A 6,800-nucleotide genomic window follows, 5' to 3' on the forward strand; every position below is an offset into this window, starting at 1 on the left:
CCGCCCGTCTGCGCTGGGGGTTAGGAGGAGGCAGGAGGGGCACAGCGGCTGAACCCTGCTGACCCTTTTGTGTCGCTGGTAAAAAACCAGCAGTGTTCTCATTGATCAGGATGGATGGGACATTTAACCCGCATGGGATACTGTTAGTGAATTATTTCCTCTTCCTTTCTCCTCCCTCCTTTATCCCAAGCTTGGAATTGGGGCCAGTTAACTCTCCATACATTCCCCAGTATGGCATCATTTTCACCACTCACACACTCGCTTCAATCTCAGCTGCTTTGTGCTGCTAAAGTGCCACAGGGACCTCCCACGGAAGCGGTCGCACGGAGACAAAGTGATGCTTGTGCCCCAGTGGGGCCGGGTCCTGCAAGGTGCTTAGCCCTGTGCAGCGGGTGCTTGGCCACCAGCCTTCATGGTGCTTTTATGGCTGGGTAAGGGCCCTCAGTACCTCTCCGAATCTGACCCGCATTCTGAAAAGCTCTGTGGGACCCCCCAGGATGAAAGGTTTATGGCTACCGTTTTATTCTTGTTGTTATTACAGACACATCAATAGATCACCACCAACCCCTCTCAGTCTCTGCTTTACAGCATCCCACAGAGATTGTGACCTTTCGTGGCCTCTGGTGCGGCAGCTTCATGGATCCTTTCAGCGAGGCACTGAAAAGAAGAGGGGAGAATTTAGCAAAACCCCTGAAAGAATAATTTTTTCTTCCCTTTGTGAATTCAAAGTTGTGAGCAGTCGTCATACCACAGCGGCAGCAATAGTAAAACAAGTTGCATATCCCAGCAAACCTCTGCTCGGCCTCCTAAGCAAGCTGTCAGGCTTTTTGATAATGTTCTGGCTTGGTTTTAGGACCTGCTTTTATTCCAGGGAAGGCGGGAGGGTGAGAGTGGGGAGAGGGAAGGGAAAATAAAAAAAAAAAAAAGAGTATATCTATAACTAAATCAATCCAGTCAGTGTGTTCTGACCTAGATTCTAGGAGTCTGATCATTCTGTGCAATAGGTTGTATAAATTCAGGGGCCCAAAGACAGCAGGATCAAGTTTCAGATGAGAAGTCTAGTTGAAGAAGTTCGGCCAAATCCCAGTGCAGAAGTGGGACAGCAAAAGAGCGAGAAAGACCCACTGGAAGGAGCTGGTGAGAAGCAACAGGGAGCTCGAGAGGGCTGGGACGTGGGACCGCACTCCTCCCGCTCAGCTTTTCAGTAGGAATCGAAGCATTGTTCACTTACAAAATTAGAAGTGCTCTGTGTTTAGAAAGTTATTTCCTTAATAAAAAACGCATTCCCCTTCGGCAAAGCTGCCGTGAGCCTCCGCAGCACCCGAACCGTTAGAAATCCCTTGAAGAAGAATCACCCGCCCTTTGCCACTTCCTCTGCTTCTTGTTTTTTTTCTGTTGGCGTTGTTTTGTTTTCTCGAAACCTTCCGTCAGAGCCGTGCTGTTCAAAGCAACGTTTTAGGTCTTGCAGGTTACCGCCCTGGATTGATCATGCGATTTCCCACATCAGTCGAATCTCTCTGAAGTAAAGCCCTGATCCAAGGGCGTTGAAATCAGTGGGATTTTTTCCACCGATGACTATGGGCTATGGTGGAAAATCTCAGGTTTGCCTTGTGATGGGATCGGTCTGGGGTACCGTGTGTTCTTCTGAACAGGAAGTCCTCAGCAGCTCAGGCATCCCAGGTACAGAGAAAGGTGCGCATTAGCTTGCCCAGCCAGGAAACAGGTGACGCCTTTGCTGCCGCTCCCATCTCTTTCCTTTGTTATTTTGCCCAATCCAGGAAGAACATAGGAAGAGGGATTTTTAAATTTATTCTTAACCAGGTCAGAAGCTGGGTGTGCATTTTCTGCCTCCTGTGCTCACGGTCTCCCTATCAGCTTCCTTTTGAGTGCCAATCCCCCACTGCCCATCCTTCCCTTCTCTCCTTTCCCCCCTGCTTGCATTTGTCTAATATGATTTTTAAATATTTATTGGAACTTTCCTTCCTATCTGTAAGCATCAATTTTACCACTTTCGTTTTTCTTAGGTCAACGTGGATATTTTTGTCTGCTTTTTGGCTTCTCCCTACAAGAGATATTATTTCTCTCTCTTCAAGAAGAATTATTTTGGTTGGAGAGGCTTAGCCAGATACAGACTCTCCTAGGCAAGGGTGCAGATTTTAAATAAGTGAGGGAAAAGTAGTATATTGGCCCTTAAAAGTTAGCACAGCTTTTATTTTGAGGGTGAATGGATCACTCCCATGGGTTAGTGACAACTTAATAACTGAAAAATAAAACGTGCTCCTTTTTAGAAGAGAAAAAGGAGCTTAAATGTAAAAGTTCCATTGAACTTTATAGGTAGTTGTCCTCAGTCATCCTTAGCTCTTTTGAAAATTCATTCTACCCTTCTGAAGAGATTTATAGAGGATTTGAGGGACAAAAAAGACCCTGTACATTCCAGTTGTGTTTTTCCAGTTGTTGGTGTTTCTGCTGCAGCTGACCACAGGCTCTTTTTTGTGTTCAGCACGAGTTTACCTCACTGCTGGAGATGTGCTGCAAAAACGACATGCTTTATTTTCCCATCGCGTCCCTAGACCAGAGAGAATGGCCCGGTTAGTTCTTCTTTGGTGCTTCGCAGCTCAGATTATTATACTTCTACTATTTTCTAGTTAGCCTCATGGAGTGGACAGTGAACTCGGGTGTGCAGAAGCAGAGGTTAAGTTTCCCACCCTGTGGTCCCTTGAGCAGCAAGAAAGCATAGTGCATTGGGACTGCCTTTGACAGCGGTTCCTCAGAAATCAGGATTTTGTCCTTTTCACCACATAGGAAACATCAGCTGAGGGTCTCCCACCCCGGCAAAGCAGTTCTGTGAAGTGCTGCAACGGCATTTCCCTGCCATGGTCACAAGACCCGTTCCTTCCTCTGTCCCGCATGGTGCCATTCGCTTCTCTCCTGGAAGCTGCAGGTGGGAGGTGTGAAAACCCCAGTTCAACTGTCAGAATGGTGGATTTCAGGGGTTCCCAGCATTCTAATCCTCCATTAACTCCATGATTGTAAAGAAGATAAGCCTTCCTGCCCCTGGAGCAAGCCCTGGCTGCCCCCAGCTCTCTGGTGTGTGTTCCCCACATTGTGCAGCTCCTTGTGCTTTCTAGTTAGTGTAGCAAAAAGATTTTCCTTTTGTTTGGTTAAATCTTGGCATGAACTTACTGTTCTGGCTGCGGAATTGCTGCTGCAGGGGAGATTCGGGGTTTACCTCCCTCCATAACGTGTGCATCTGGCTGTAGGACAGCTGGGGGGGAGCCGTGCTGTAGACCAAGAGCCGCTCCTGGCTGATGCCATCGCCAGCCCTCGCCCTGGCCTCCATGGAGGGCCATCCTCCCAGCTTCACCCTTCACTGCCCCAAATAAGCCCCAGGGAGATGTAGCCCACTCCAGCTCTTCTCTTTGTCTTGTTCTCTCCTGCTGTCAGCTTCCCCAACAAGAAATGATGAAGATAAATCTTCAGTAGCAGAACAAATGCAACTGCCCTTTCTAACTCCGGTTATTTTTTTTCCCCCTTTTTATAAAAGGGAAAAAAAAGGGTTTCCTTGTCTCCTTTTTTTGGTGATTTAATGCAGCTTTCTCTCCTGATTCAGCTGCCTTTCCCCTGCCCTGTGTTCTGTCATTAAGCACAATCTCTGTCAGCTCGCTTCTGGTGAAATTAATGAATTTCTCACAGAACTGTTAATCATAGAAGCTTTGGTCCGTGACATGTGTTATAATTCAATGGGTTTTTAACCTTCGCCCCATTTTGGTAATTGGCAAATGGCATCATTTGGCTTTTATTAAAGTGGAAGGCGATGCATTTTCTTTGTTTGCCTGGACAGACTCTAGCAGGGAGACCTGCAGGGCTGCTAACGCCCCGGCAGACGGTCCTGCTCCCAGGCTGGCAGGGCGAAGGGGCTTTGAGGGCTTTATCAGTTCAGTGTGCCCACCCCCAGCCCGGGCAGAAATACCTCACCCAGCAGGGTGCAGGCAGGCTGAAGGCAGAGCCAGTCCCAAGGAGAACGTTGCCCTGCCAGTGGTGAGGATAGTGGTGGGGATGTGCTGGTTTGGTGACTCTCCTTCCCCCACCATTTACCTGGGGTCAGATCAAGTGTTTTCTGTAGATCTCTGTGTTTATCTGCATTCCTGACCCTCAGTTCAAGTTAGGGTTTTGCTGTCATGGCCATCAGAGTCAGGCCCAGGTACTCAGGAGATTGCTGAAGGGACCGTGTGTAACACTGCTCTTTTGGTCACTCTCGTGGACCAGACTGGAAGGCAAACACCTAGAAGGAAGGGCCTCTTCATCCTTCTTCCAGTCAGCACTGGATCACCAGTCTCCATCCAGCCTCAAGGACAGGGGTGGATGTTCTCTGACGTTTTGTGTGGAGACCGGTGTGTTTTAGCTGAGGACTGAAGAAGATGCATTCATTGCTGCCTTTGCAATTCATACTTTTTTTTTTTATTTCCTCCACAAGGAATGTGGCCAGCAGCCTTTGCGTTTCAAAGTGCCACATGTAGGTTTGGATTAGAGAGAGAGACCCTGCTCTTGCCTTTAAAGGAGTCTCTACAGAGGAGAAGACAAACCCTTTGTAAGGATAAATCTTTTAGCAAAGCCTTCAGAAAGTTACACCTGTGTGAGTTGCATGTATGGTGGTGTAGAACAAAACCAAAGCGTGCGTCAGACCTGGCCAGGGCTGTGGAAAAGGCAGTTTTCCCCAGGTACGATAGATAACGGTGTCTCTCTTCTCGTAACAAGTGTATTCCAAGAGCTTTTATGCTCACCTGTGCATTTGTATGTCAGAGCTATCATGAAGCAAACAAGTAATTAGGGCATTATGTTGGATTTTTGGAGAAGTGCTTGACCCCAGGGTTAGGAAAAGAAAGTTTGGCTGCTGTAAGCTTTTCGAAAGAGGAAGTCCTGGATCGTTTCTAAGTGAAGAAGGAAGAGTTGCTCTTAATTGTTATAATTCTCTATAAACACATTAAAATACAAATGTTTCTAGGATTGTGTCACTAAGACCCCAATTTAGCTAAGCCCTTTGCTATTTGCTTACATCCCCCTGTAGTCAAATCTATCAGTGGGACTTAACAGTGTTTTTGAAGTTAGGCACTTATTTAAGAGCCTTGCTGAATTGGGGCCAATATTGGCACAGAAAATAAAGATTTAGAGGCTAATGACTGAGCTCATTTAGATTAGGGATGGGCAGAATGGATTTGAATAAATAAGAACTGGCTGAGAAGTTCAGCCTACGTGCGAAGCCGATTCAGTTCAGGGCTTTGTACATCACTGAAAGCCTGCCCTGATCCGTGTTTTTCACATGCTGCAGGCAGCGGGTTGGAGGCAAGAAATCCACTGCTCCTTGCACTCACCTCAGTGTGGAAATGTTGCTTTAGGAAATCGTGAAGTACCAGCGCAAGAACAGGAGAATCCTGAGGTGGACCTGGCAAAATAAACTCTTGTCAGGGAATATCCCGGGCACCGACGCTTGTTCATTACGTGTGTATCAGGAAATCATTAGGGTGGTCCTTGGGTCCCTTGTGTAGCTGTCGTCTAGACCAGCTCATACTCGGGAACCAATGCCCAGGAGCATTTGAGGAGTTAGGATAGACCAGGGATGGTTTGAAATAGGCGGTTTTTATGAAGTCACTCAGTTTTGATTGTAAGAAAATGGGATAATGTCTCCTGTGCCAGGAATCAACATGAGTTAAAGCAGAAGTGATTTCCTCTGCAGATCCTCTGTGTTGTTTCTTTCCCGGGGAAGGCACAGTTTCTGGAGCATGTGATGACTAACCACTGTTAAATGGCAGTACCCTTGTAAGAGCTTCTGTAACCCACAATTCTGCAATATGGATGTGATGGGTTCTTTGTCTAAACTTGATACTTGGAGGTATTCATTTCTCCTTAATTCTGCATTTGCAGAACTCAATTCAGGATCATGACTTCGAAATTCATTGGGATTTATGGCTGACAGTAGCTGATACCAAGTTGGAACCAGTAGCTAGAGAACCAGAAGTATTTAAATTGGAAACATTTGGTGGCAGTGGTTGTTTTTTTACAAAAAGTGAATGGTTGTATTGTTTGTCACTGAAGTCATTCATATAGAGTTACAGGCAGAGCGAGCTGCCCAGATGATCTGCTAACCGAGGCATAATCTGGAGCCCGGAGGGGGTGGCTAAAAATGTTCCCTGGCCATTTAAGAAGACCACAAGGGGACTTGTAAACAGAAAGAAGAACATCACAATAAATGTTTCTTAATGCCTTTGTCTGTGGCGTTTCAGTTCTGTAGGACTTTTAAGCCCAGGCGTGCTCATCTGGTGTCCTGACATGAACTCAAGAAACCAGATTCTTTTTCTCCTTTACATTAGTGGAAATGAAAAGCGATGCCACTGGCTGCGGTGACGTTGCTCCAGATTTCCCTTTGTGCAAATTGCAAAGGGTTTCTGAGGCTCATCCTTCCCTCTGAAGCCATTCAAAGCTAAATTCAGGGCTACATCAATGGGTAGCACATCGATTCACAGAAGTATTAAATGAAATAGGTCTGCTATTATTTTACTTTCCCAACTTCGGTGCAAAAAGGTTTTCAGATTTTGTGGGAGTTTTGCAACGGGCGAAGGTTCGCAATATGTGCTTCTGAGAATGGCTTGGCAATAGGGCTCCCTTTTTTCCTCAATGAGTCAACTTCCTCATCACTGGAGCCCTGGCACGGGAGGTACTTGTATTGCAGCCTCACCCTCTGAAAAACGGAGGGGAGCAAAGTGATGGTTAGCCCTCGTGGGGAGGTGTAACTGGGACGTGTAGGG

General features: G+C 46.7%; 1 protein-coding gene across 1 annotated transcript in view; it reads left to right on the top strand.

Moving 5' to 3' along the window:
* Positions 1-6,800, top strand: part of PAPPA (pregnancy-associated plasma protein A, pappalysin 1) — a gene marked incomplete at both ends in the record, with an annotated part of 111,586 nt that overhangs the window by 102,008 nt on the left and 2,778 nt on the right. The window lies entirely within an intron of this gene.

This window comes from Buceros rhinoceros, unplaced genomic scaffold (genome assembly GCF_000710305.1).
Source record: "Buceros rhinoceros silvestris isolate BGI_N320 unplaced genomic scaffold, ASM71030v1 scaffold2119, whole genome shotgun sequence".
In the NCBI taxonomy this organism is placed as follows: domain Eukaryota; kingdom Metazoa; phylum Chordata; class Aves; order Bucerotiformes; family Bucerotidae; genus Buceros; species Buceros rhinoceros.